The sequence below is a fragment of the Pristiophorus japonicus genome, chromosome 9 (genome assembly GCF_044704955.1).
Source record: "Pristiophorus japonicus isolate sPriJap1 chromosome 9, sPriJap1.hap1, whole genome shotgun sequence".
NCBI classification, from domain to species: domain Eukaryota; kingdom Metazoa; phylum Chordata; class Chondrichthyes; family Pristiophoridae; genus Pristiophorus; species Pristiophorus japonicus.
This window is the reverse complement of record NC_091985.1, coordinates 202066754-202092854: the sequence shown is the minus strand read 5'-3', so window position 1 is coordinate 202092854 and position 26101 is coordinate 202066754. Positions and strand designations below refer to the sequence as shown.

Genomic DNA, 26101 nt, shown 5'->3' with positions numbered 1-26101 from the left:
CCTGTAAATTAAACCTGTAATATTGAGGCTAAAATTCCCCCTCCGCGTGCTGGGTAGAAGGAGCAGCAAACTGGCTTCAGAGCTGACTTTTCCCTTTCCCGGGGTTTTGCGATGAGCATATGCTGGGGCCCATTGAGCTTTCACTGCTCCTGACAGGGTAAATGGAGAGAGGATGTTTCCCCTCATGGGGGAACCGAGGGGGCATAGTTTCAGAATAAGGGGTTGCCCATTTAAAACAGAAATTAGGAGGAATTTCTTCTCTCAGAGGGTGGTGAATCTTTGGAATTCTCTACCCCAGAGAGCTGTGGAGGATGGGTCTTTGAACATATTTAAGTGGTGATACAGATTTTTGAAGGAGAACAGAGTCAAGGGCTTTGGGGAGCAGGCAGGGAAGTGGAGTTGAGGCCAGGATCCGATCGGCCATGATCTTATTGAATGGCGGAGCAGGCTCAAGGGGCCAAATGGCCTACTCCCACTCCTATTTCTTATGTTCTCCGGGATATTTCCAAGCATGTTCTCACTGCCCCTGGAATTCTAACACATTGACCCCCTGGGTGTGAGGCCAGCACTCTGTGCCATTAAACACTGGAATGAAGCCGAGTCCTGCAGGCACACAGTCACTAGGAGCAGTTGCTAACTGTCTTGAGTGACCTTGGGGCGATTAGTCCCACTTTTGGGCTGGTTGTGGTTTCTTCCCGCTTCCCGTTCCCTTGGATTGAATTTTTATTTGTTCCCTCTGGTTTGGTTTCACTTTCATTGCTGGACCCACCACTCAAAGCACTTTGTCTGATCTGCCCCGAGCAGACTCCTCCCTCATCTCCCACACTGCACCGTCTCTCCTCCTCTTTCCCCCTTGGCTGTGTTCCACACTCTGGGCCTTGGCCCTTCCCCGGGGATTCTCAGTATGAACAGGGGGATGTGTGTTGAGACAGGATGTCCCAGCTCTCCTCCTTTAAAGGGACAAGGAGAGGACCCGCTGGGCTGAATGGCCCTGCTTTATGACATCACTGCATTGCCTAGCAACCGACCTCCCTGAGCCGGAGCCGGAGGTTGTTGTTCGGGACCTGAGGCCCACAGCGGGGGTGTGTGAAGCGGATAATGCGGAGTGTTGTCTCTCGGGCGGGCGGGGCCGGGGCCTGCACTCGGTGTGTGTGATGCCCGCGGCCCCCCCGGGGTTTATTAACCCGCTCCCTCCCTCCGCCCATCTCTCACCTGCTGCCTCAGATACAGCCGCCCCACCGCGCATGCTCAGCTCACACGGCCCGGGTGATTGTCAGCAGCTCCGGACCAATAGGAGGGGCGGGGGCGGGGCTGGCGGACCGAGCGGGCTGTTGGTCCGCCAACCAATCAAAGTGTGCGAGAGGCGGGGCTGAGCCTGGTTATGGGCGGGGCCGAGCCCGGGTGTTGCCGCCGATGACCAGACTGACGGACCTGGGCGGCGCCACAAGATATTGCCCCGGGACCGCAGCAGCTTCTCACTCTCAGGCCGCGGGCCCTCAATAAGCTGCTAACCGGCCCAATGATTCAGGCCTGAACAGCAGAGGCTGCGGGATCCTTGTCCCATCCGCCAATCACATCATCCTGCTGAAGGAAAGTTCCAGAACAAACTGCCCGCCCAGCACCACGTTGGCCCGGCCTGACGGTCGGGAGCTCGGACCAATAGGAAGAGCCCCGGCGGAGATGGGCGGAGCGAGCTGGCGGCGGGTCCTCCAACCAATAGCGGCGCAGCAAGGGGGCGGGGCCTGGTGCCCAGCTCAGGTGTGCGGGGGCCGATTGTGACGCTGTCCCCAGGTGAGAGCAGCTGAGTGAGCCCAGAGCTGGGGCTGGAATCTGGGAGAGAGGCCACAGTGAGCACAGAGCTGGGACTGGAATCTGGGAGAGGGGCCACAGTGAGCACAGAGCTGGGGCTGGAATCTGGGAGAGGGGCCACAGTGAGCACAGAGCTGAGGCTGGAATCTGGGAGAGGGGCCACAGTGAGCACAGAGCTGGGGCTGGAATCTGGGAGAGGGGCCACAGTGAGCACAGAGCTGGGACTGGAATCTGGGAGAGGGACCACAGTGAGCACAGAGCTGGGGCTGGAATCTGGGAGAGGGGCCACAGTGAGCACAGAGCTGAGGCTGGAATCTGGGAGAGGGGCCACAGTGAGCACAGAGCTGGGACTGGAATCTGGGAGAGGGGCCACAGTGAGCACAGAGCTGGTGCTGGAATCTGGGAGAGGGGCCACAGTGAGCACAGAGCTGGGACTGGAATCTGGGAGAGGGGCCACAGTGAGCACAGAGCTGGGACTGGAATCTGGGAGAGGGGCCACAGTGAGCACAGAGCTGGTGCTGGAATCTGGGAGAGGGGCCACAGTGAGCACAGAGCTGGGACTGGAATCTGGGAGAGGGGCCACAGGCAGCACAGAGCTGGGGCTGGAATCTGGGAGAGGGGCCACAGTGAGCACAGGGCTGGAATCTGGGAGAGGGGCCACAGTGAGCACAGAGCTGAGGCTGGAATCTGGGAGAGGGGCCACAGTGAGCACAGAGCTGAGGCTGGAATCTGGGAGAGGGGCCACAGTGAGCACAGAGCTGGGACTGGAATCTGGGAGAGGGGCCACAGTGAGCACAGAGCTGGGGCTGGAATCTGGGAGAGGGGCCACAGTGAGCACAGAACTGGGATTGGAATCTAGGAGAGGGGCCACAGTGAGCACAGAGCTGGGGCTGGAATCTAGGAGAGGGGCCACAGTGAGCACAGAGCTGGGGCTGGAATCTGGGAGAGGGGCTACAGTGAGCACAGAGCTGGGGCTGGAATCTGGGAGAGGGGCTACAGTGAGCACAGAACTGGGATTGGAATCTGGGAGAGGGGCCACAGTGAGCACAGAACTGGGATTGGAATCTAGGAGAGGGGCCACAGTGAGCACAGAGCTGGGGCTGGAATCTAGGAGAGGGGCCACAGTGAGCACAGAGCTGGAGCTGGAATCTGGGAGAGGGGCTACAGTGAGCACAGAGCTGGGGCTGGAATCTGGGAGAGGGGCTACAGTGAGCACAGAACTGGGATTGGAATCTGGGAGAGGGGCCACAGTGAGCAAAGAACTGGGATTGGAATCTGGGAGAGGGGCCACAGTGAGCACAGAGCTGGGGCTGGAATCTGGGAGAGGGGCCACAGTGAGCACAGAGCTGGGGCTGGAATCTGGGAGAGGGGCCATAGTGAGCACAGAGCTGGGACTGGAATCTGGGAGAGGGGCCACAGTGAGCACAGAGCTGGGGCTGGAATCTGGGAGAGGGGCTACAGTGAGCACAGAACTGGGATTGGAATCTAGGAGAGGGGCCACAGTGAGCACAGAGCTGGGGCTGGAATCTGGGAGAGGGGCAACAATGAGCGGCCTTTCAAAGGGCCAGAGGGACATCAGCATCACCTGATAAGTTATTCAAATACACATTTCCTGAAGTATCAGAGACAGCCTCGGTCACTTTGCAAAAACTGTTTAATAATGGCCCGGAATTTGTGGTCAGCAGTGAAGCAAATACTTTCACCCCCGGCCCCAAAGTAAGCTTCCCACAAAGATGTGGCAATCTCTGTGTCCGAGACGTTCGTGTTTCCCGACGTGTTATTCAAATCAACAGAGTGCAGTGGGAATCCCCGAGCGCGAGCTGCTGTGATGTCAACAAGCTGCCTAAACAGCCAATCAAAACACAGAATTCTCAACAGGCCACGAACAAAGAAGTGGATAAGCTCTATAAATGCTTACTTTTTAGAAAAATGTTACAACAAAACAAAGATTGGGGCTCCCATATGGGGAAACAGCGAACCTGAAATAAAGATGAACAAACTTTAAAAAAATGCTTCTTAAATTTAATGTTTATTAAAATGGATAAATTTAACACTGCACAATTTTATTCTTAAAACTGACTGATTTGACATTATCGCACTCACCAGGTGTCATGTCAGTTGATTCAACAAACTCACAAAGACACTTCAGTTGGGTATAAAACTTTATTTGTCCAAAGTCCATCCGAATTTAACCAAGCATCACATTCTTAGCTAGACATCAATCCTACGACACCTGCTCTACCACAAGCCGTCAGTGATTACACCCTCATGACCCGGGGAACCTCGGCTGAGTCAAGGAGCTGGGCCCCGTTCTCTCAATATGATGGGTAACTAATTACATAGAATATACGGCACAGAAACAGGCCCTTCACCCCAACCAATCCATGCCGGCATTTATGCTCCACTCGAACCTCCTCCCATCCTTCGATATCTGACGCTATCAGCATAATCCTCTATTCCCTTCTCCCTCATGGTCTTGTCTAGCCTCCCCTGAAATGCATATATATTATTTGCTTAAACCACTCCCTGTGGTAGCGAGTTCCACATTTTCACCATTCTTTGGGTAAAGAAGTTACTTCTAAATTCCCTATTGGATTTCTTGGTGGCTATCTTATATTGATGGCCTCTAGTTATGCTCTTTGCCACAAGTGGGAACATTCTCTCTGTATCTACTCTATCAAAACCTTTCATAATTTAAAAATACCTCTATTCGGTCACTCCCCCCTCAGCTATCACCTTTCAAGAAAAAAGAAACCCAGCCTGTTCATCCTTTACTGATAAATATAACCTCACATTTCTGGTATCATCCTTGTAAATCTTTGTTGCACCCTCTCTATGCCTCTATAAACCTTTTTATAATATGCCGACCAGAATTATACACAAGCATGCTCCAACGAAGGTTCGATACAAGTTTAGCATTACTTCTCTACTTTTCAATTCTATCCCTCTATAAATAAACCCGAGTGCTTGGTTTGCTTTTTTATGGCCTTATCAACCTGCATCGCTACTTTTAGTGATTTGTGTACTTGTATTTTTAAGTTCCCTTTGCTCTGCAACCCCATTTAGATACATATTTTCCATGCAATATGTGACCTCCTTATTTTTCTTAACAAAATCTTACACTTATCTGTATTGAAATCATTTACCAATTATATGTCCATTCTGCAAGTTTATTAAAGTCTTCTTGTAATGTGTTGCGTGTTGCTGTCATCCTCAGTATTGACTATTCCCTACACCCACCCCCCAAATTTTGTGGCATCCGCAAATTTATTCCCCTTAACCACCCCCCCCCCCCCACTTATATAATTGTTCCTGTGTATAACTCGGGTCTATGTATAACTCGGGTCAGTGAACATGAGAACACGGCAGTAGAACCACAGCTGCTTCAGAGACCCCTCTCTTATTTCCACTGTCTCAAGGCTGCAGACTGTTCACTCCTTTCTTTCTCCAGTGCCTTCTATCACCTCTCTGTCTCTGTCTTCACCTGATCTTCCTCTTCTGGCCGCTTTGCTCAGAAACATGTTTTCCCGAGGCTTTTGTGTCAGCAAAGCACTTGTGGGGCCACGAGACTGGCTGCATGTTCGACCTCAGGCTAACTTTGCTTACCCATGATGCTAGTGTTAGCCACTTTCTCGTTGTTTAGCACGAAATTCCGGCATAAAAGGAGCATTTATCTTCCAACAGACGTATATACAGAATATTAAACTCCAGCCTAATTATTCTGGGTTATTATCAGCATCAACAAACCCCCTAAAATACCATAATTAACATGGATCAGGCCTGGGTGTGATTAATTGCAGAATCAGACCACTGCAGTGAAGTGTGAACTTGCTGGTGTCTCAGCAGGTCAGATGGACTGGTGAATCACTTTTCACTCAGGGCGCAGGGGCACGGCCTCTCCCCGGTGTGAATCCACTCATGTTTCAGAAGGCCGGATGATTGTGTACACGTCTTACCTCAATGAGAGGATTTGAACGGGCTCTCGTCAACGGTCTTTGGAGCTCCTGAAGCTCTTCTCACTGTCGGAACATTTAAACGGTGCCTCCTCGCTGTGAACTCGCTGGTGTCTCACCAGGGTCGCTGACCTCCCAAACCTCTTCCCGCAGTGAGAGCAGCTAAACGGCCTCTCCCCAGTTGATGCATCTTTAGTTCCTCAGTGCTTTTAAAGCTCCTCTTGCATTCGGGGCATTTATAGGGTCTCTCGTCAGTGTGAACTCGCTGGTGCACATGCAGGTAGGATAAATGAGTGAATGCCCTCCCACACACGGAGCAGGAGAACGGTCTCTCCCCGGTGTGAATCTGCTGGTGTGTCAGCAGATTGAATGACTGAGTAATCGCTTCCCACACACGGAGCAGGTGAACGGCCTCTCCCCAGTGTGAATTCGCTGGTGTACCAGCAGGGCGGATGAACAAGTGAATCGCTTCCCACACACGGAGCAGGTGAACGGCCTCTCCCCAGTGTGAACTCGCTGGTGTACCAGCAGCGGGGATGAACAAGTGAATCGCTTCCCACACACGGAGCAGATGAACGGCCTCTCCCCAGTGTGAACTCGCTGGTGTACCAGCAGGGTGGATGAACAAGTGAATCGCTTCCCACACACGGAGCAGGTGAACAGCCTCTCCCCAGTGTGAACTCGCTGGTGTACCAGCAGGGTGGATGAACACGTGAATCGCTTCCCACACACGGAGCAGATGAACGGCCTCTCTGCAGTGTGAACTCGCAGGGTGTACCAGCAGGGCGGATGAATGAGTGAATCGTTTCCCACACACTGAGCAGATGAATGGCCAGTGTGACAGCGCTGGTGCTGCATCGGGTTGCTGGACCATTTAAAGCTCTGCTCACAGTCAGAGCATTGAAAAGATCTCTCCTCGCTGTGAACCAACTCGTGTGACAACAGATTGTAAGACTGTGTAAACCTCTTCTCACAGTGAGAGCAGGCAAACGGTCTCTCCCCGGTGTGAACTCGCTGGTGTCTCAGCAGTTTCCACGAGTGGTTAAATCCCTTCACGCACACGGAGCAGATAAATGGCCATTTTCCGGTGTAACTGTGTTGATGAGTTTTTAGCTGAGACACAGAATTTACTCTCGTCCCACAGTCCCCACATTGATGGGGTCTCTCCACAGTACGGCTGCACTTGTGTCTCCCCAGGCTGGATGGTCGGCTGAAGGAGTGTCCACAAAGGGAACACGCGTAAGGTTTGTCCGTTCTCTGATTGCTGCTTTCCGCTTCCATATGCCGACAATATTCAGGCCCTGACTCTGTCAGATCTTGATGTGATCTTTGCTTTAATCTTCCCTTCTGCACGTCCTCTCCATGTAATGCCCTGACATTACTAATGACTGTAAGTGCAGGAGAGAATTTCAGAATACACAATTTTCAATCTTACATTTTCTTTATGTTCCGCCCAAAATTGCTCTCCCTCCTCTCTGCACTGAAATCAAGATGTACCACTGTCCCTTAACAACAACAACAACAACTTGTATTTATATAGCACCTTCAATGTAGTAAATCGTCCCAAGGCATTTTACAGGAGTATTACAACACAAACAATTTGACACTGAGCCACACAAGGAGAAATTAGGGCAGTTGATGTAGGTTTTAAGAAGCATCTTAAAGCAGGAAAGAGAGGTAGAGAAGCAAAGGTTTAGGCAGGGAGTTCCAGAGCTTAGGGCCCAGGCAGCTGAAGGCACGGCCACCAATGGTTGAGTGATTATAATCAGGGATGCTCAAAAGGGCAGAATTAGAGGAGCAGAGACATCTCAGGAGGTTGTGGGGCTGGAGGAGATTACAAAGATAGGGAGGGACGAGGCCATGGAGAGATTTGAAAATGAGGAGAACTTTGAAATCAAGGTGTTGCTTAACCGGGAGCCAATGTCGGTCAGCGAGCACAGGGGAGATGGGTGAATGGGACTTGGTGCGAGTTCGGACATGGGCAGCCGAGTTTTGGATGACCACAAGTTTACGTTGGGTAGAAAGTGGGAGGCCAGTCAAGAGTGCATTGGAATAGTCAAGTCCAGAGGTACCAAAAGCATGCATGTAGGTTTCAGCAGCGGATGAGCTGAGGAAGGCGGAGACAGGCGATATTACAGAGATGGAAATAGGCGGTCCTAGTTAGACTGCGGATATGTGGTCGGAAGCTCATTTCGGGGATAAGTATGGCACCAAGGTTGCAAACAGTGTGGTTCAGCCTCAGACAGATGCCAGGGAGAGGGATGGAGTCAGTGGCTAGGGAACAGAGTTTGTGACGGGGACCGAAAACAATGGCTTTGGTCTTCCCAATATTTAATTGGAGAAAATTTGTGCTCATCCAGGACAAGCAATCTGCCAATTTAGAGGCCATGGAGGGATTGAGAGAAGTGGTAGTGAGGTAGAGCTGGATGTCATCAGTGTACATATGGAAACTGTCGCTTTGTTTTTGGATAATATCATCAAGGGGCAGTATATAAATGAGAACTGGGGGCCAAGGATAGATCCTTGGGGGACACCATAGGTAATGATGCGGGAGCAGGAATTACATAGGATTACATCGGATATACGACACAGAAGCAGGCCATTTGGCCCCACTAGATCCACCAGAGTTAATGCTCCACTCGAGACTCCTCCCATCTTTCCTCATCTAAATCTATCTGCATAACCCTCGATTCCCTTCTCCCTCATATGCTTGTCTCGTCTCTCCTTAAATGTATCTATACTATTCACTTCAACCACTCCCTGTGGTAGTGAGTTCCACATTCTCACCACTCTTTGGGTAAAGAAGTTTCTTCTGAATTCCCTATTGGATTTCTTGTTGACTATCTTATATTGATAGCCTCTAGTTATGCTCTTCCCCAGTAGTCGAAACATTCTCTCTCTATCCACTCTATCAAAACCTTTCATAATTTAAAAGACCTCTATTAGGTCACTCCTTTCCTGATATGTATACCCTCACATTTCTTGTATCATCCTTGTAAATCTTTTCTGCACCCTCTCCAATGCCTCTATATCCTTTTATATGATGACCAGAACTGTATACAGTATTCTAAGTGTGGTCTGACCAAGGTTCAAAACAGGTTCAGCATAACTTCCCCACATTTCAACTCTATACCTCTAGAAATAAACCCGAGTGCTCAGTTTGCCTTTTTATGGCCTTGCTAACATGTATCGTAACTTTTAGTGATTGGTGTATTTGTACTCTGAGATCTCTTTGTTCCTCTACCCCACCCAGACTCGCTCCCTTCCAGTAATAAGTGACCTCCCTATTCTTCCCACCAAAATGTAATACCTCACATTTATCTGTGTTGAACTACATTTACCAATTATATTCCCATTCTGCAAGTTTATTAATGTCCTCCTCTAATTTGTTACAGGCCTCCCCAGTATTGACTATTGCTCCCAATTTGGTGTCATCCGCAAATTTAGAAATTGTGTTTTTGATTCCAAAGTCTAAATCGTTAATGTAAATTGTGAACTTGTGGTCCCAGCACTGATCCTTGTGGAACACCACTACCCACCTTCTCCCACTGTGGATAGCTACCCTTTACCCCTACTCTCTGTTTTCTGTCTTGAAGTCAGCGAGCTATCCATTCTGCTACTTGTCACCTGACTCTGAAGAGAAGCCATTGCAGGTGATTCTCTGGCTACAATTAGATAAGAATGGAACCAGGCAAATGCACATCTACCCAGCAGGATGATGGTGGAGAGGCATTGGAGGAGGATGCAGTGGTCAACCGTATCAAAGGCTGCAGACAAGTCAAGAAGGATGAGAAGGGATAGTTTACCTTAGTCACAGTCACAAACAATGTCAGTTGTGATTTTGATGAGAGCTGTTTTAGTACTATGGCAGTGTTGGAAACCTAATTTGATGGATTCAAACATGGAGTTGCGGGAAAGATGGGCATAGATTGGGAGGTGACAACATGTTGACGAACTTTGGAGAGGAATGGAAGGTTGGAGATGGGGCGGTAGTTTGCAAGAATGGAGGAGTCAAGGGTTGCTTTTTTGTGGAGCGGGGTGATGACAGATGTGAGGGAAAAGGGGACTGTACATAAGGGGAGAGAACCATTAACAATGGCAGCGGACATGGGAGCCAGAAAAGGAAGTTGGGTAGTCAGCATATTGGTGGGAATAGGATCGAGGCAGCAGGAAGTAGGTCTCATGGACAAGATGAGCGTGGAGAAGTCATGAGGGGAAATTGGAGAGAAACTAGAAAAAGATACGAGTTCAGGGCTAGGGTAGGAGGGAAGTTCAGAGGAAGTTTGGCCCAGTGGGCGAGGGGGAGGAAGGGAAGTGGCAGAGGCGGCTGAATGGATGGTCTCAATCTTTGAGACAAAGAAGGCCATGAGCTCCTCTCACATTGTCGGAGGAGAGGTTGGAGACTGAGGAGAGCGGTTTAAGAAGACGGTTAGCCATGGACAATAGAAGCCGGAGTTTATCTTTACATTCCAGAATGACTCTGGAATAGTGTTCCTGGAATTAACCACAACACAGAGACAGAGACAGGGTCAATGAGTGCAGTGCATTTGATGTAGTCTATGTAGATTTCAGCAAGGCTTTTGATAAGGTCCCACATGGCTGACTGGTCATGGAAGTAAAATCTCGTCAGATCCAGGGCAAAGTGTCAAGTTGGATCCAAAATTGGCTCAGAGGCAGGAAGCATAGGGTAATGATTGATGGGTGTTTTTGTGACTGGAAGGCTGTTTCCAGTGGGGTTCCGCAAAGCTCAGTACTGGAACCTTGCTTTTTGTGGTATATATCAATGATTTAGAATTAAATGTAGGGGGTATGATTAAGAAGTTTGCAGATGATACAAAAAATTGGCTGTGTGGTTGATAATGAAAAAGAGCGTTGCAGACTGCAGGAAGGTATCAATGGACTGGTCAGGTGGGCAGAATAGTGGCAAATGGAATTCAATCCGGAGAAGTGTGAGGTGATGCATTTGGGGAAGGCTAACAAGGCAAGGAAATACATAATAAATGGTAGGACACTGAGAAGTGTAGAGGGACTTTGGAGGGTATGTCCACAAATCCCTGAGGGTAGCAGGACAGATAGTACAGGGTACTTGCTTTTATTAGCCGAGGTAGCATACAAGAGCCAGGGAGGTTACACTTGAACTGTATAAAACACTAGTTAGGCCACAGCTAGAATACTGTGTGCAGTTCTGGTCACCACATTACAGGAACGATGTGATTGCACTAGATAGGGTACAGAGGAGATTTACGAGGATGTTGCCTGGAATGCAGAATTTTAGCTACGAGGAAAGATTGGATAGGCTGGGGTTGTTTTCTTTGGAACAGAGGAGGCTGAGGGGAGACCTTATTGAGGTGTATAAAACTATGAGGGGCCTCGATAGAGTGGATAGGAAGGACCTATTTCCCTTAGCAGAGGGGTCATCAACCAGGGGGCATAGATTTAAAGTAATTGGTAAGAGGTTTAGAGGAGTTTTGAGGGGAAGTGTTTTCACCCAGAGGATGGTGGGGGTCTGGAACTCACTGCCTGAAAGGGTGGTAGAGGCAGAAACCCTCTTCACTTCTAAATAGTACTTGGATGTGCACTTGAAGTGCAGTAATATGGACCAAGAGCTGGAAAGTGGGATTAGGCTGGATAACTGCTTGTCGGCCGGCACTGACATGATGGGCTGAATGGCCTCCTTCCGTGCCGTAAATTTCTATATAATGATCATGAGGAAGTTTAAAAAAACAGTCCCTGACCAGAGATTGCTGGATGCTGACACTCGTTGCTCACAAAGATAGCATGTCCCATTCCTCAGGCTGTAGGAATTCACAGAACAATGGCAATGTATCTTGGAGCAGAGACGGTTAAGTGGAGATGTGATAGAGGTGCTTTTTTTTTTTAGAGCAAACAAGGAGAAAATATTGTCAGTGGAAGGATGGCTGGTAATGTGAAGACACAGATTTTAGATAATTGGCAAAAGAATCCAGAGGGGGAATGAAGAGACAGTTTTTACGCAGTGAGTTTTTATGATTTGGAATGCACTGCCTGAATGGTTGGCAGAAGCAGATTCAATATTAACTTTCAAAAGGGAATTGGATATATAGTTGAAAGCAGAAATTTGCGGGGCTGTGGGGAAAGAGCAGGGGAGCGGGACTAATTACGTAACTCTTTCAGAGAGCTGGCATCAGCATGATGGGCCGAAAGGCATCCTACTGTGCTCTGATTCTGTAACATCAGCTCCTCTCTGCACACTAGCACGGAGAGAACATGGAAGAATCTTTAAATCCAGCCCACTTATTGGGGACTCTTAACATTAACAAGCCCCAGTTGCCTGAATGTGTTCAGTCCTGGATGTGTTTAAAAGCACTGGAAATAATGCAATTGAACCACTGCAGTCATGATGTGGAAATTCTGGTGTGTCAGCAGGTGAGATACCCCAGTGAATCCCTTTCCACACACTGAGGTTGACTTGAATGATCCAGGGTCCAAGGGTTTTGGACACCAGGTAATCAAGCTCACAAGAACACAGATTGTGATAATTCCCTCAGTCTACAGAATAGAAGTACAGTGGCTTCACAGGCGATCTTCTGGAGTCTGTTCCAACTGACAATGGCTTAAATGCAGGGAATGGGATTGTTTGGACCTATCCGTTGACCGTCTCCTGAACTCCTGTTAATTCCGGGAGTTTTGTCCATCTGTGACCAGACTATAACCACAAGCCCGTCTGGTTATCGCACCTATACGGTTCCTGAGGTTATTATTAGATTCACACCCAGACACTGGGCCTTTACTTGTCTAGCACTTCATCCCATAACACGGGTCCAGGGGCTCAGTAATGTTTCATTCCTCAGAAAATCATCATCATCATAAGCAATCCCTTGGGGTCGATGATGACTTGCTTCCAGACCACAAATGAGCACCCAGGTGACCGATGAACTCATTTTAAACGGTTTAAACATTTTAAAATGCCTGTGCCTGAATTCTTTTAATGTGAACTGGCCGTTGCACACCAGCCACCACACGGGCTGGACAGAGCAAGGTCTTGGTCCAGTGGTAAGGGGATCCAAGCAACTGGAGACCAGGCTCCGCCACATGTGCCAATACATACACACAATCTCAAACATACTCCTACTGTCCTCCTTCCTCCCTCCTTCCACAGGGCCCCTCTCTATCTCTATATCCCTGGATCCTTCCACAGGGCCCCTCTCTATCTCTATATCCCTGGATCATTCCACAGGACCCCTCCCTATCTCTATATCCCTGGATCCTTCCACAGGGCCCCTCTCTATCTCTATATCCCTGGATCCTTCCACCCCTCTCTATCTCTATATCCCGGGATCCTTCCACAGGGCCCCTCTCTATCTCTATATCCCTGGATCTTTCCACAGGACCCCTCTCTATCTCTATATCCCTGGATCCTTCCACAGGGCATCTTTCTATCTCGATATCCCTGGATCTTTTCACAGGACCCCTCTCTATCTCTATATCCCTGGATCATTCCACAGGACCCCTCTCTATCTCTATATCCCTGGATCTTTCCACAGGGCCCCTCTCTCTCTATATCCCGGGATCTTTCCACAGGGCCCCTCTCTATCTCTATATCCCGGGATCATTCCACAGGACCCCTCTCTATCTCTATATCCCTGGACCCTTCCACAGGACTCCTCTCTATCTCTATATCCCTGGATCCTTCCACAGGGCCCCTCTCTATCTCTATATCCCTGGATCTTTCCACAGGGCCCCTCTTTCTCTATATCCCGGGATCTTTCCACAGGGCCCCTCTTTCTCTATATCCCGGGATCTTTCCACAGGGCCCCTCTCTATCTCTATATCCCGGGATCATTCCACAGGACCCCTCTCTATCTCTATATCCCTGGACCCTTCCACAGGACCCCTCTCTATCTCTATATCCCTGGATCTTTCCACAGGGCCCCTCTCTATCTCTATATCCCGGGATCTTTCCACAGGGCCCCTCTCTATCTCTATATCCCGGGATCCTTCCACAGGGCCCCTCTCTATCTCTATATCCCTGGATCCTTCCACAGGACCCCTCTCTATCTCTATATCCCTGGATCCTTCCACAGGACCCCTCTCTATCTCTATATCCCTGGATCTTTCCACAGGGCCCCTCTCTATCTCTATATCCCTGGATCCTTCCACAGGACCCCTCTCTATCTCTATATCCCTGGATCTTTCCACAGGGCCCCTCTCTATCTCTATATCCCGGGATCTTTCCACAGGGCCCCTCTCTATCTCTATATCCCGGGATCTTTCCACAGGGCCCCTCTCTATCTCTATATCCCGGGATCTTTCCACAGGGCCCCTCTCTATCTCTATATCCCGGGATCTTTCCACAGGACCCCTCTCTATCTCTATATCCCTGGATCTTTCCACAGGGCCACTCTCTATCTCTATATCCCTGGATCTTTCCACAGGGCCCCTCTCTATCTCTATATCCTGGGATCGTTCCACAGGGCCCCTCTCTATCTCTATATCCCTGGATCTTTCCACAGGGCCCCTCTCTCTATATATCCCGGGATCCTTCCACAGGGCCCCTCTCTATCTCTATATCCCTGGATCTTTCCACAGGGCCCCTCTCTCTATATATCCCGGGATCCTTCCACAGGGTCCCTCTCTATCTCTATATCCCTGGATCTTTCCACAGGACCCCTCTCTATCTCTATATCCCTGGATCTTTCCACAGGGCCCCTCTCTATCTCTATATCCTGGGATCTTTCCACAGGGCCCCTCTCTATCTCTATATCCCGGGATCTTTCCACAGGGCCCCTCTCTATCCCTATATCCCTGGATCTTTCCACAGGGCCCCTCTCTATCTCTATATCCCTGGATCTTTCCACAGGGCCCCTCTCTATCTCTATATCCCTGGATCTTTCCACAGGGCCCCTCTCTATCTCCATATCGCTGGATCTTTCCACAGGACCCCTCTCTATCTCTATATCCCTGCATCCTTCCACAGGGTCCCTCTCTATCTCTATATCCCTGGATCCTTCCACAGGGCCCCTCTCTATCTCTATATCCCTGGATCCTTCCACAGGACCCATCTCTATCTCTATATCCCTGGATACCATTAACTAACAATATTATCGATCTCAGTCTTGAAAGCTCCAATTATCCCAGCATTCACAGCCTTTTGGGGAGATAATTCCAGTTTTTTTTTACAGCCTTTTATATGAAAAAGTGTTTCCTGATTTCCCTCCTAAATGGCCTAGCTCTAATTTTAAGATTATTTCCCTTCATGATAAAATAGTTTCTCCATATCTAACCTATCGAATCCTTTTAACATTTAAACACGCTAATCTGTAGCTCAATGTTTTTATTTACTTGATATTGGCACTAATGTGGATCAGAACTGTGCCCCCTATATTCTAGGAAAAGGCAAGGTTTCTGGGAGAAATGACTATGTTGAACTGAGGACTGTACACAGCTGGGTTATATCATTGTGTTGTAATCAATGCTCCGATCACAGTGTCCTGACCTAACTCTCATTACTTTCCACAACTTCAAACCATTAGCTTCCTCTTACAACCAGGCTTTAAAAAACCCAAGCTCGGTGGCACCAATTACTTCCTGATTTATTTTGCTTTCTAATGTTTTTAACCATCCTTTGTTCCTGTGTATCTCAAACCATGAATTTCTCAATAAGAAAAAATGAGCTTGTTAGCTGTAGTTAACGCTTTGATTCTTAACTCACTCCAACTGTTTTTTTTTAAACTATGTTTTAAAATGAGAGGACCTGCTCATACTTTTTTTTAAAGTGAAAATTAGCAGCGATAATTAACGTCTGCGTTTGTAATCATGGGTCAGATATTTGAAGTGTTTTACATCTCTTGTTTTCTCATCCCTATAAATAGTTTCAGAACTTGTTAACGTGAAGTATTGCCATGAAGGTACACAGTGCTAAGTTGTTTATACTGTTGGTTGCTAATCCAAAGCTGCAAATATCTTGCAGCTCCGATAACTTCATTTATTTTAATATCATTAGAACAAGTAAAGCATAACGACATACTGCTCAGCTTAACAGAAGTTCAACATATTTCTGGCGCCATAAATATAAGATAGTCACTAATAAATCCAGGAGGAAACTCAGGAGAAACTTCTTTACTCAGAGAGTGATTAGAATGTGGAACTCGCTACCACAAAGAGTCGTTGAGGCGAATGGCACAGATGCATTTAAGGGGAAGCCAGATAAACACAAGGGACAAAGCTATACAAAGTTATTTTCATCGGGTTAATTAAAGTAGGGTCAAAAGAGGTTCGAGTGGAGCATAAACACCAGCATAGACTGGTTGGGCCGAATGGCCTGTTTCTGTGCTGTATATTCTATGTAATAGCATGAAAAGTCAAATAAAGGGAATTATCAGCACAACAGTTTGAAAGATTATCAGCAGTACAAGAATTTGTAAAACATTCATCCGTTCCATGTTCACATGGGCCCAGCTTTCTGCAGGGCCCTGTGTTACAGAACAGTGTGAACTCGCTGGTGTGTCAGCAGAGTCAAGGACCGAGGGAATTCTTTCCCACACACAGAGCAGGTGAACAGTCTCTTTCCCGCTCTCTCCAGCTGGTGTCTCTTCAGCTCCTGGGACCGTTTAAACTTTTTTCCCAATGCCCGAACGTTTCACTGACCTGTTCCCAGTGTGAACTCGCTGGTGTGTCCGCAGGTGGGTCGGCCGAGTGAATCACTTCCCACACACAGAGCAGATGAACGGCCTCTCCCCAGTGTGAACTCGCTGGTGTGTCAGCAGAGTCGAGGACTGAGTGAAGCTCTTCCCACACACAGAGCAGGTGAACGGCCTCTCCTAAGTGTGAACTCGCTGGTGTGTCAGCAGAGTCGAGGATCGAGTAAATCCCTTCCCACACACGGAGCAGTGAAATAGTCTGTCCCCACTGTGATCACGCTGGTGTGCCATCAGATTCCCGAAGCTTGTAAAGCTCTTCCCACAGTCAGAACATTTAAAAGGTCTCTTATCAGTGTGAACAAGCTGGTGTCCTTTCAGATTCCCGGAGCTTTTAAAGCTCTCCCCACAAACAGAACATGTGAACGGCCTCTCATCAGTTTGAACTCGCTGGTGTCCCTTCAGATCCCCAGAGCTTTTAAAGCTCTTCCCACAGTCAGAACATGTAAATGGTCTCTTATCAATGTGAGTTCGCCGGTGTGTCATCAGGTGGGATGTCCGAGTGAATCTCTTCTCACACACGGATCAGGTGAACGGCCTCTCCCCAGTGTGAGCACGCTGGTGTGTCAGCAGGATGGAGGAGAGACTGAATCTCTTCTCACACACAGAGCAGGTGAACGGCCTCTCTCCAGTGTGAGTATGCTGGTGTGTCAACAGGTTCCCGAAGCTTTTAAAGCTCTTCCCACAGTCAGAACATTTAAATGGTCTCTCGTCAGTGTGAACATTCTGGTGTGTCAGCAGGCTGGATGACTGTTTGAATCCCTTCCCACACATGGAGCAGGTGAACGGTCTCTGTCCAGCTCCCTCCAGCTGGAATCGCTTCAGCTCCTGAGACCTTTTAAAGCTTTTCCCACAGTCAGAATGTTTCACCAGCATGTCCCCCCCATGAATTCACTGGTGCCTCAGCAGGTGGGATGACTGAATGAACTCCTTCCCGCACACGGAACAGGTGAATAGAATCTCTCTTGTTCTCTCCAGCTGATGTCCCTTCAGATCCTGGGAACTTTTAAATCTCGTTCCAAAGTCAGAATATTTAATTGGTCTCTCATCACTGTGCATAAACTGGTGTCTCAGGAGGGTGGAAGAATAAGTGAAACGCTTCAAAAACACGGAGCAGGTCAACCGACCCTCATCAGAGTGGACATGCTGGTGTCTCAGCAGCACGGATAGTGCAATTAATCCCTTCCCACTAATGGAGCGGGTTAACGGTCCCTCCCTACTGCAAATTCACTGGTGTTAATCACAGCGGATGATCGAGTGAATCCCGTCCCTCATACGGGCAGGTGAACAGGCTCCCCCAGTGTCTCGGCGCTGGTGTCTCTTTGGGTACTTGTAGATTTTGAAGGCCTTCCCACACTCAGATTTAAAAGGTCTGTCATGAGTGTGAACTCGCTAATATGCCAGATGATTCGAGGACCGATTGAATTAGGTCCTGATGAATCGTGTGACTCTGTCAGATCTTGACGTGATGTTTGTTTTGAGTTTACTGTCGGTAAATGCTCCTCTTCTAAAACCCTGTAAAAGGAGTGCAGATAAAATTCAATACAGTGAGGTGGTCCATTTTGGTAGGAAGAATGAGAGACAATACATTCCAAATGGTACAATGTTAACAGGATGGAAGAAGAGAGAGACCTGCGGATGCCTGTGCAAAATTCTTTGGAGGTGGCAGGACAGGTTAACAAAGCCAGGAATTGATGCTAAATCTATATAAAACACTACTGCATCTCGCTCTCCAACCAGTATTCTGTTCTGAGTACTGGTGAGGGCGAGGAATATAGCCAGGGCCAAATCCATGTCACCACGAGTGGCTCAGCTGTACAGCGGGGGAGGGAGGAAGGAGGAAGATAGGAAAAGCAATAGTGGTAGGGACTTCGATAGTCAGGGGAGCAGACAGGTGTTTCTGCGGCCACAGATGTGACTCCAGGATGGTATGTTGCCTCCCTGGTGTTAGGGTTAAGTATGTCACTGAATGGCTGCAGAACATTGTGAGGAGGGAGGGTGAACAGCCAGAGGTCGTGGTCCAAGTTGGTACCAACTACAGAGGTAGAAACTGGATGAGATCCTGCAGGCATTATAGGGAGTTAGGAAAGAGATTAAAAAGCAGGACCTCAAAAGGAGTAATCTCCAGATTACTCCCGGTGCCATGCGCGAGCGAGTATAGAAATAGTAGGATAGAGCCGATGAATGCATGGCTGGAGAGATGCTTCAGATTCCTGGGGCATTAGGACCGTTTATGTGGGAGGTGGGACCTGTACAGGCCGGACGGGTTGCACCTCAACAGAGCCGGCACCAATATCCCTGCGGGGAGGTTTGGTAGTGCTATTGGGGAGGGTTTAAACTAAGTTGGCAGGAGGATGGACACCAGGATGTAAAATTATAAAGGAAAAACAAAGGGCACAAAGGATTGGGAGAGACGGATAGCACCAAAGCAAGAAATAGTAAGGTATTAGGTGGGGTCAGACTAAGAGAGAACACAGAATGGTCTAAGATGGGTTTATGGTGTATGTATGTAAACACATGAAGCATAGTAAACAAGGCTGGTGAGCTGCAGGGAATATGATGTCATGGCAATAACGGAGACCTGGCTCAAAAATGGCAGGATTGGGTATAAAATATTCCTGGAGATAGGAGTTCAGGAAAGATAGGGAAGGACAGATAGGAGGTGATGTGGCAGTATTGGTTAATAGAATGTTACAGTGCTGGAGAGAGAGGATGTCCTGGAGGGGTCAAGAACAGAATCTATATGGCTATGGTTAAGAAATAATAGAGGTTACACAATAGATGTATTGTAAAGGCCACCAACTAGAGGTAAAAATATGGGACATGATGTACACCAGCACCGTCACGATGGGACGAATAGCCCCATTTTGTGTCGTCATTTTTCTATGATTCTAAGGTTTATAAAAACATAAGAAATAGGAGCAGGAGTAGGCCATAGGGCCCCTCGAACCTGCTCCGCCATTTAATACGAACATGGCTGATCCGATCAAGGACTCGGGTCCACTTCCCTGCCCGTTCTCCATAACCCCTTATCATTTAAGAAACTGTCTATTTCTGTCTTAAATTTATTCAATGCCCCAGCTTCCACAGCTCTAGGAGGCAGCGAATTCCACAGATCCACAACCCTCTGAGAGAAGAAATTTCTCCTCATCTCAGTTTTAAATGAGCAGCCCCTTATTCTAAGATTATGCCCTCTAGTTCTAGTTCCCCCTATCAGTGGAAACATCCTCTCTGCATCCACCTTGTCAAGCTCCCTCATAATCTTATATGTTTCGATAAGATCACCTCTCATTCTTCTGAACTCCAATGAGTAGAGGCCCAACCTACTCAACCTTTCCTCATAAGTCAACCCCCTCTTCTTCAGAATCAACCTTGTGAACCTTCTCTGAACTGCCTCCAAAGCAAGTATATCCTTTCGTAAATATGGAAGCCAAAACAGCACGCAGTATTCTAGGTGTGGCCTCACCAATACCCTGTACAACTGTAGCAAGGCTTTTCTGCTTTTATACTCCATCCCCTTTGCAATAAAGGCCAAGATTCCATTGGCTTTCCTGATCACTTGCTGTACCTGCATATTAACCTTTTGTGTTTCATGCACAAGTGCTCCCAGGTCCCGCTGTTGCAGCACTTTGCAATCTTTCTACATTTAAATCATAACTTGCTCTTTGATTTTTCCTGCCAAAGTGCATGATCTCACACTTTCCAACATTATGGGGGAGCAAATTTGCAGAGAGATGCAAGAACTACAGAAGATTTCTGGTTCTGGGGAATGAGGTAGGTCAAGTGGAGCAAGTGACACTGGGTGAACATTTAATGAACACTTTAATCATAAAGTTTAGATTAGCTATGGAAAAGAACAGGGAGTAATCTAGAATAAAAATACTAAATTGGAGGAATGCCAATTTCAGTGGGTGAGAATGGGGCATTTACAGCACAGGTTGGATACAGAATAAAACTTCCTCTGCACTGACTCCCAGGACAGGTAAAGCATGGGTTAGGTACAGAATGCAGATTCCTCCACACTGTCCCATCAAACACTCCCAGGGCATATACAGCACAGATTAGATACTGAATAAAGGGCCCATCAAACAGTCCCAGGACAGCTACACACAGGTGGGGATTCCAGCTCTGGGACTGGACATGGGGATTCTAACCCTGGGACTGGACATGTGGATTCTAACCCTGGGATTGTACATGGGGATTCCAACCCTGGGACTGTACATGGGGATTCTAACCCTGGGACTGTACATGGGGATTCTAACCCTGGGGCTATACATGGGATTCTAACCCTGGGATTGTACATGGGGATTCCAACCTTGGGAGTGTACAAGGGGACCCAGCTCTGGGGCTTTTCTGTTATAATTGTGTGGGATGTAAGCTGTAAGCTCGCTACTGACCAGTGCATTTAGGAGAGATGGTGTGAAATCCAACATGTGGTGAGTGAGAAGAAAATAACTGATGCAATAATTTAGTCTCCTGGAACACTGGGACTTGTTGAAGGCAAATCGTGTTTAACCAACTTGATCGAGTTTTCTAATGAGGTAACAGAGAGGGTTGATGAGGGAAATGCGGTTGACATGGACTTCGAAAAGGCGTTTGACAAAGTGCCACTTACTAGGCTTGCCATTAAAATTGAAGCCCAGGGAATAAAAGGGATAGTGGCAGTCTGGATACGAAATTGGCTAAATGACAGGAAACAGAGAGTAGTGGCAAACGGTTGTTTTTCGGACTGGAGGAAGGTATATGATGGTGTCCCCCAGGGGTCGGTTCTTGGACCAATGCTTTTCTTGATATATATTAATGACTTGGATGTGGATATGCAGGGCACAATTTCAAAATGTGCAGATGACACAAAACTTGTATGTATAGTGAACAGTGAGGAGGAGAGTGATAGACTTCATAAGAAAAAGAACATAAGAAATAGGAGCAGTAGGCCATTTGGCCCCTCGAGCCTCTCCGCCACTTAATAAGATCATGGCTGATCTTCAGGAAGTCGTAGACAGATGATGAAATGGGCGGATAAGTGGCAGGTGAAATTTAATGCAGAAAAATGTGAGGTGATGCATTTTGATAGAAAGAATGAGGAGAGGCGATATAAACTAAATGGTACAATCCTAAAAGGGGTGCACGAACAAAGAGATAGATATATGTGTGCACAAATCATTGAAGGTGGCAGGGAAGCAGTTAAAAGGGCTTATGCGATCGTGGGCTTCATAAATTGAGGTATACAGTACAAAAGTATGGAAATTATGATGAACCTGTAGAAAACACTGATTCAGCCCCAACTGGAGTATTGTGTCCCACTCTGTGCACCGCACTTTAGGAAGGATGAGAAGGCCTTAGGGAAGGTGCAGAAAAGATTTACGAGAATGATTCCAGAAATGAGGGACTTCAGATACGTTGATGGACTGGAGGAGAAGGGGTTGTTCTCCTTGGAGCAGCGAAGATTGAGAGGAAATGCTGCCTAACCTGTTGAGATTGCCAGCATTTTCTGTTATTTGTTTCAGATTCCAGCATCTGCAGTAGTTTGCATTAGTAAGATTGAAAGGAGATTTGCTCGAAGTGTTCAAAATCATGATGTATCTGGACAGAGTAGAGAGAAACTGGTCCCATTGGCAGAAGGGTCGAGAAGCAGAGGACCGAGATTTAAGGTGATTGGCAAAAGAACCAAGAAAAAAATGTTTTACGCAGCGAGTGGTTAGGATCTGGAATGCACGGCCTGAAAGGGTGGTGGAGGCAGACTCAATCTTATCTTTCAAAAGGGAATTGGATAAGTACCTGAGGAAAAGCATTTGCAGGGTGAGAGGGTAAGGGAGGGGGAGTGGGACTAGCCAACGGTCGGAACAGGCTCAATGGGCCAAATGGCCTCCTTCCGTGCTGTAACCATTCTCTGATTCCAATCTTCGGGCTCAGGGGCGAGAGAGCTTCCCACTGGGCCACGGCTGGTTATTAAAATGTGAGCCAGTGGGTTGTGAGCCCCAGAGCCTTGTACTCAATGAGGGCCCACAGCCTCTCCTGGCCCCAGACCCTGAACAAGGGACTGTGCAAAGTCGCGCGCTGCGGCTCAGACAATCAGCGGCACAAGTCCCGCCCCTCGGGCTCCCCGATTGGTTGGAAGACCCGCCGTCGGCTCGCTCCTCCAGCCCCGCCCCGCTCGCTCCCCATTGGTCGGAAGCTCCCGTTAATCAGTCCGTGGGTCCGGGTCACGTGACCGTCGACCGCGCGCCGCCAAACTGTGTAAAGTGGTCTCGGTACCCGGATGTGCGGACTCTCAGGTTTGGATTTCCCTTTATTCTCTCCCTATCCCCGCGCGATTCTCTACCCAATCGAAGCGGAGAAAACTCACTTTACGTCACCGATCGCGGCTCTTTAACGGACACAAACGCCTTTCCCCGGGAGGCCCCGCGCCGACCCGATTCCTCGCCACAAGATCCGATCGCGCAGGCGCAGCTCTGAGTGTGGGGGGGAGGGGGCGGTTGGTGTCCTCAGGGCATATGCAGTTATTACCGATGGCGACCGAGAGGGGTCGCTGTGCCGGGCGCGGTTCCCGGTGCGCAGGCGCGGATTCTCAGCTGTCAATCACCCATCGGGCAGCGCGGCTGCTGCTGTGACCTGTGACATCATAGATTCCCAGTCAGTGACATCACAGAAGGAGGCCATTCGGCCCAACGTGTCCCTGCCGGCCGGCACAGAGCTCTCCAGCCTAATCCCACTGTACAGCTCTTGGCTTACATTGATATAAGACTTACATTTATATAGCGCCTTTCACAACCACCGGACGTTTCAAAGCTCTTCACAGAGAATGAAGTACTTTTGGAGCCGAGTCACTGTTGCAATGTGGGAAATGCGGCAGCTAATCTGCGCACAGCAAGCTCCCACAGACAGCAAAGTGATATTGACCAGTTAAACTGTTTTTGTTATTTTGAATGAGGGATAAATATTGGGCAGGACGCCGGGGATAACCCCCTGCTCTTCTTCGAAATAGTGCCAAAGCAGACGGGTTTAATCCGAAAGAAGGCTCCTCTGACAGTGCAGCACTCCCTAAGCACTGCACTGGCGTGTCAGCCTAGATTTTTTGTGCTCAAGTCCCTGGAGTGGGACTTGAACGCACAATCTTCTGACTCAGGTGAGAGTGCTACCCACTGAGCCACAGCTGACAAGGAAATAGGTCCTTGCTATCCACTCTATCCAGGCCCTCATACTTTTAAACACCTCAATTAGGTCTCCCCTCTAATCTTTCTACCAATTACTTTAATTCTATTTCCCCCTCCCCCCGAGTTATTGACCACTCTATCTCGGCCCCTCAAGTACAATCTCCTCCTCGAGGCCACCTGCAGCCACTCCCAGTGCAGCATTCGACCCTCGGTGATTACAGTCTGGCCGAAGTACATGCATGCTGGTAATGTCTATCTTTTGTATACTTAACTACCTTGCAGCTGATTGTATTTATTCATTAAAGTTTTAACTTTAAAATGTAAACTCGCCCTAACAGAAAATTAGTTTACCCGGAATTGCCGAATGCCCGAGCTATCCGGATAAACGAGAGTTTCTTGCAATTTTAAATGCTATGAGGGTTTCTGCCTCTGCCACCCTTTCAGGCAGTGAGTTCCAGACTCCCACCATCCTGTGGGTGAAAAAACTTCTCCTCAAATCCCATTCAAACCTTCGACCAATTACTTTAAATCTATGTCCCCCAGTTATTGACCCCTCTACTAAGGGAAATAGGCCCTTCCTATCCACTCTGTCTAGACCCCTCATAATTTTATACATCTCAACTGAGGTCTCCTCTCTGCCTCTTCTGTTTCAAAGAAAACAACCCCAGCCGATCTAATCTGTCCTCATAGATAAAATTCTCCAGTCCAGGCAACATCCTCATAAATCTTTGCACCCTCTCTGGTGCAATCATATCTTTCCTGTAATCTGGTAACCAGAACTGCACACAGTACTCTAGCTGTGGCCTAACTAGAACCCAGCCAGAGTCAGCACCTTCAGGGGAGGAGAAGGAGGGAAACCAATGAGTGTAGAACTGAACCCAGCCAGAGTTAGCACCTTCAGGGGAGGAGAGGGAGGGGAACCAGTGAGTGTAGAACTGAACCCAGCCAGAGTCAGCACCTTCAGGAGAGGAGAGGGAGGGGAACCAGCGAGTGTAGAACTGAACCCAGCCAGAGTCAGCAACTTCAGCAAGAAGGAAAAAATGTTGGCGATGATGTAATGGGTTTGGGTTTCAGCACGGGAAATAGGGACAATGTGCGTGACGGGGATTTATAGCTGTGCAGAAACCAGAGAGGAATGTGCATACCATAGAAACTAGAATTGGCTCTTCTGAATTTCTATCCTGTCCTTACAGTGATGACTTTTGTAAACTCCTTTTACAGGGGATTAGAAGGAGTGGATTTGCAGAAGGGAAACTCGAACCAAACATCACCAAGATCTGACAGTCACTCGATCCACCGCAACATGAATATCATTGGCCTTTGAATATGGAAAGAGAAATGTTTGTCTGTTCTGTCTGTGGGAAAAGATTTCAAACATCAGTGTGACTGGTAAAGCACCGAGACACACACACCCGAGTGAGAGTGTTCCAGTGCACTGACTGTGGCAAGAGCTTTAACCAGTTACACAGCCTGAAAAAACATCCCCCCATTCACAGCGGGGAGAAACCGTACACGTGTTCTGTGTGTGGACGAGGCTTCAACTGATCGTCCAACCTGGAGAGACACAAGGACACCCGCACCATGGAGAAACCGTGGGAATGTGGAGACTGTGGAAAGGGATTCAATTACCCGTCGCAGCTGGAAATTCATCGACGCAGTCACACTGGAGAGAGGCCGTTCAGCTGCTCAGTGTGTGGAAAGGGATTCACTATTTCATCCAACCTCATTGAACACCAGCGAGTTCACACTGGGGAGAGACCGTTCGTCTGCTCCTTATGTGGGAAGAGATTCACTTGTTCATCTCACCTCACTGATCACCAGCGAGTCCACACTGGGGAGAGACCATTCACTTGCTCCTTGTGTGGGAAGGGATTCACTTGTTCATCTCACCTCACTGATCACAAGCGAGTTCACACTAGAGAGAGACCGTTCGTCTGCTCTGTGTGTGGGAAACGATTCATGAAATCATCTCACCACCTGAGACACCTGCGTTTTCACACTGACGAGAAGCCATTCACCTGCACTGAGTGTAGGAAAGGATTCACAAATTCGTCCGACCTTCTGGCTCACCAGCGTATCCACACTGGGGAGAGGCCATTCACCTGCTCAGTGTGTGGGAAGACATTCACTTGTTCATCCAGCCTCACTGCACACCAAGTTGTTCACAGCAATAAGAGACCATTTAAATGTTCTGACTGTGAGAAGAGCTTTAAAAGCAGAAGTGATCTGATGAAACACCAACGTATCCACACTGGGGTGAGGCCTTTCACCTGCTCCGTGTGTGGAAAAGGATTCACTCAGTCATCCAACCTGCTGAGACACCAGCAAGTTCACAACTGACTGCAGGGTTGGATTCTGCTGTTAATCACATCAGGACTGAACCATGTTCATTCTGGCAATTGGGTTGTGTTTCCCCTGTAACTGGGCTGTAGTTTAATTTTCTGAATATCTGACAAATAAATCAGCTTTGGTTCAAACACACAGTGTGTTGATTCCTTGATTTCTCCAA

The 26101-nt window shown here is 48.3% G+C and overlaps 2 pseudogenes; one reads left to right on the top strand and one right to left on the bottom strand.

The window, feature by feature from the left end:
* Nucleotides 1-5671: 5671 nt before the first annotated feature.
* On the bottom strand, nt 5672-22862 carry LOC139274061 (zinc finger protein 850-like; annotated as a pseudogene).
* Nucleotides 20870-26101, top strand: part of LOC139274060 (zinc finger protein 271-like) — a 67533-nt pseudogene continuing 62301 nt past the window's right edge.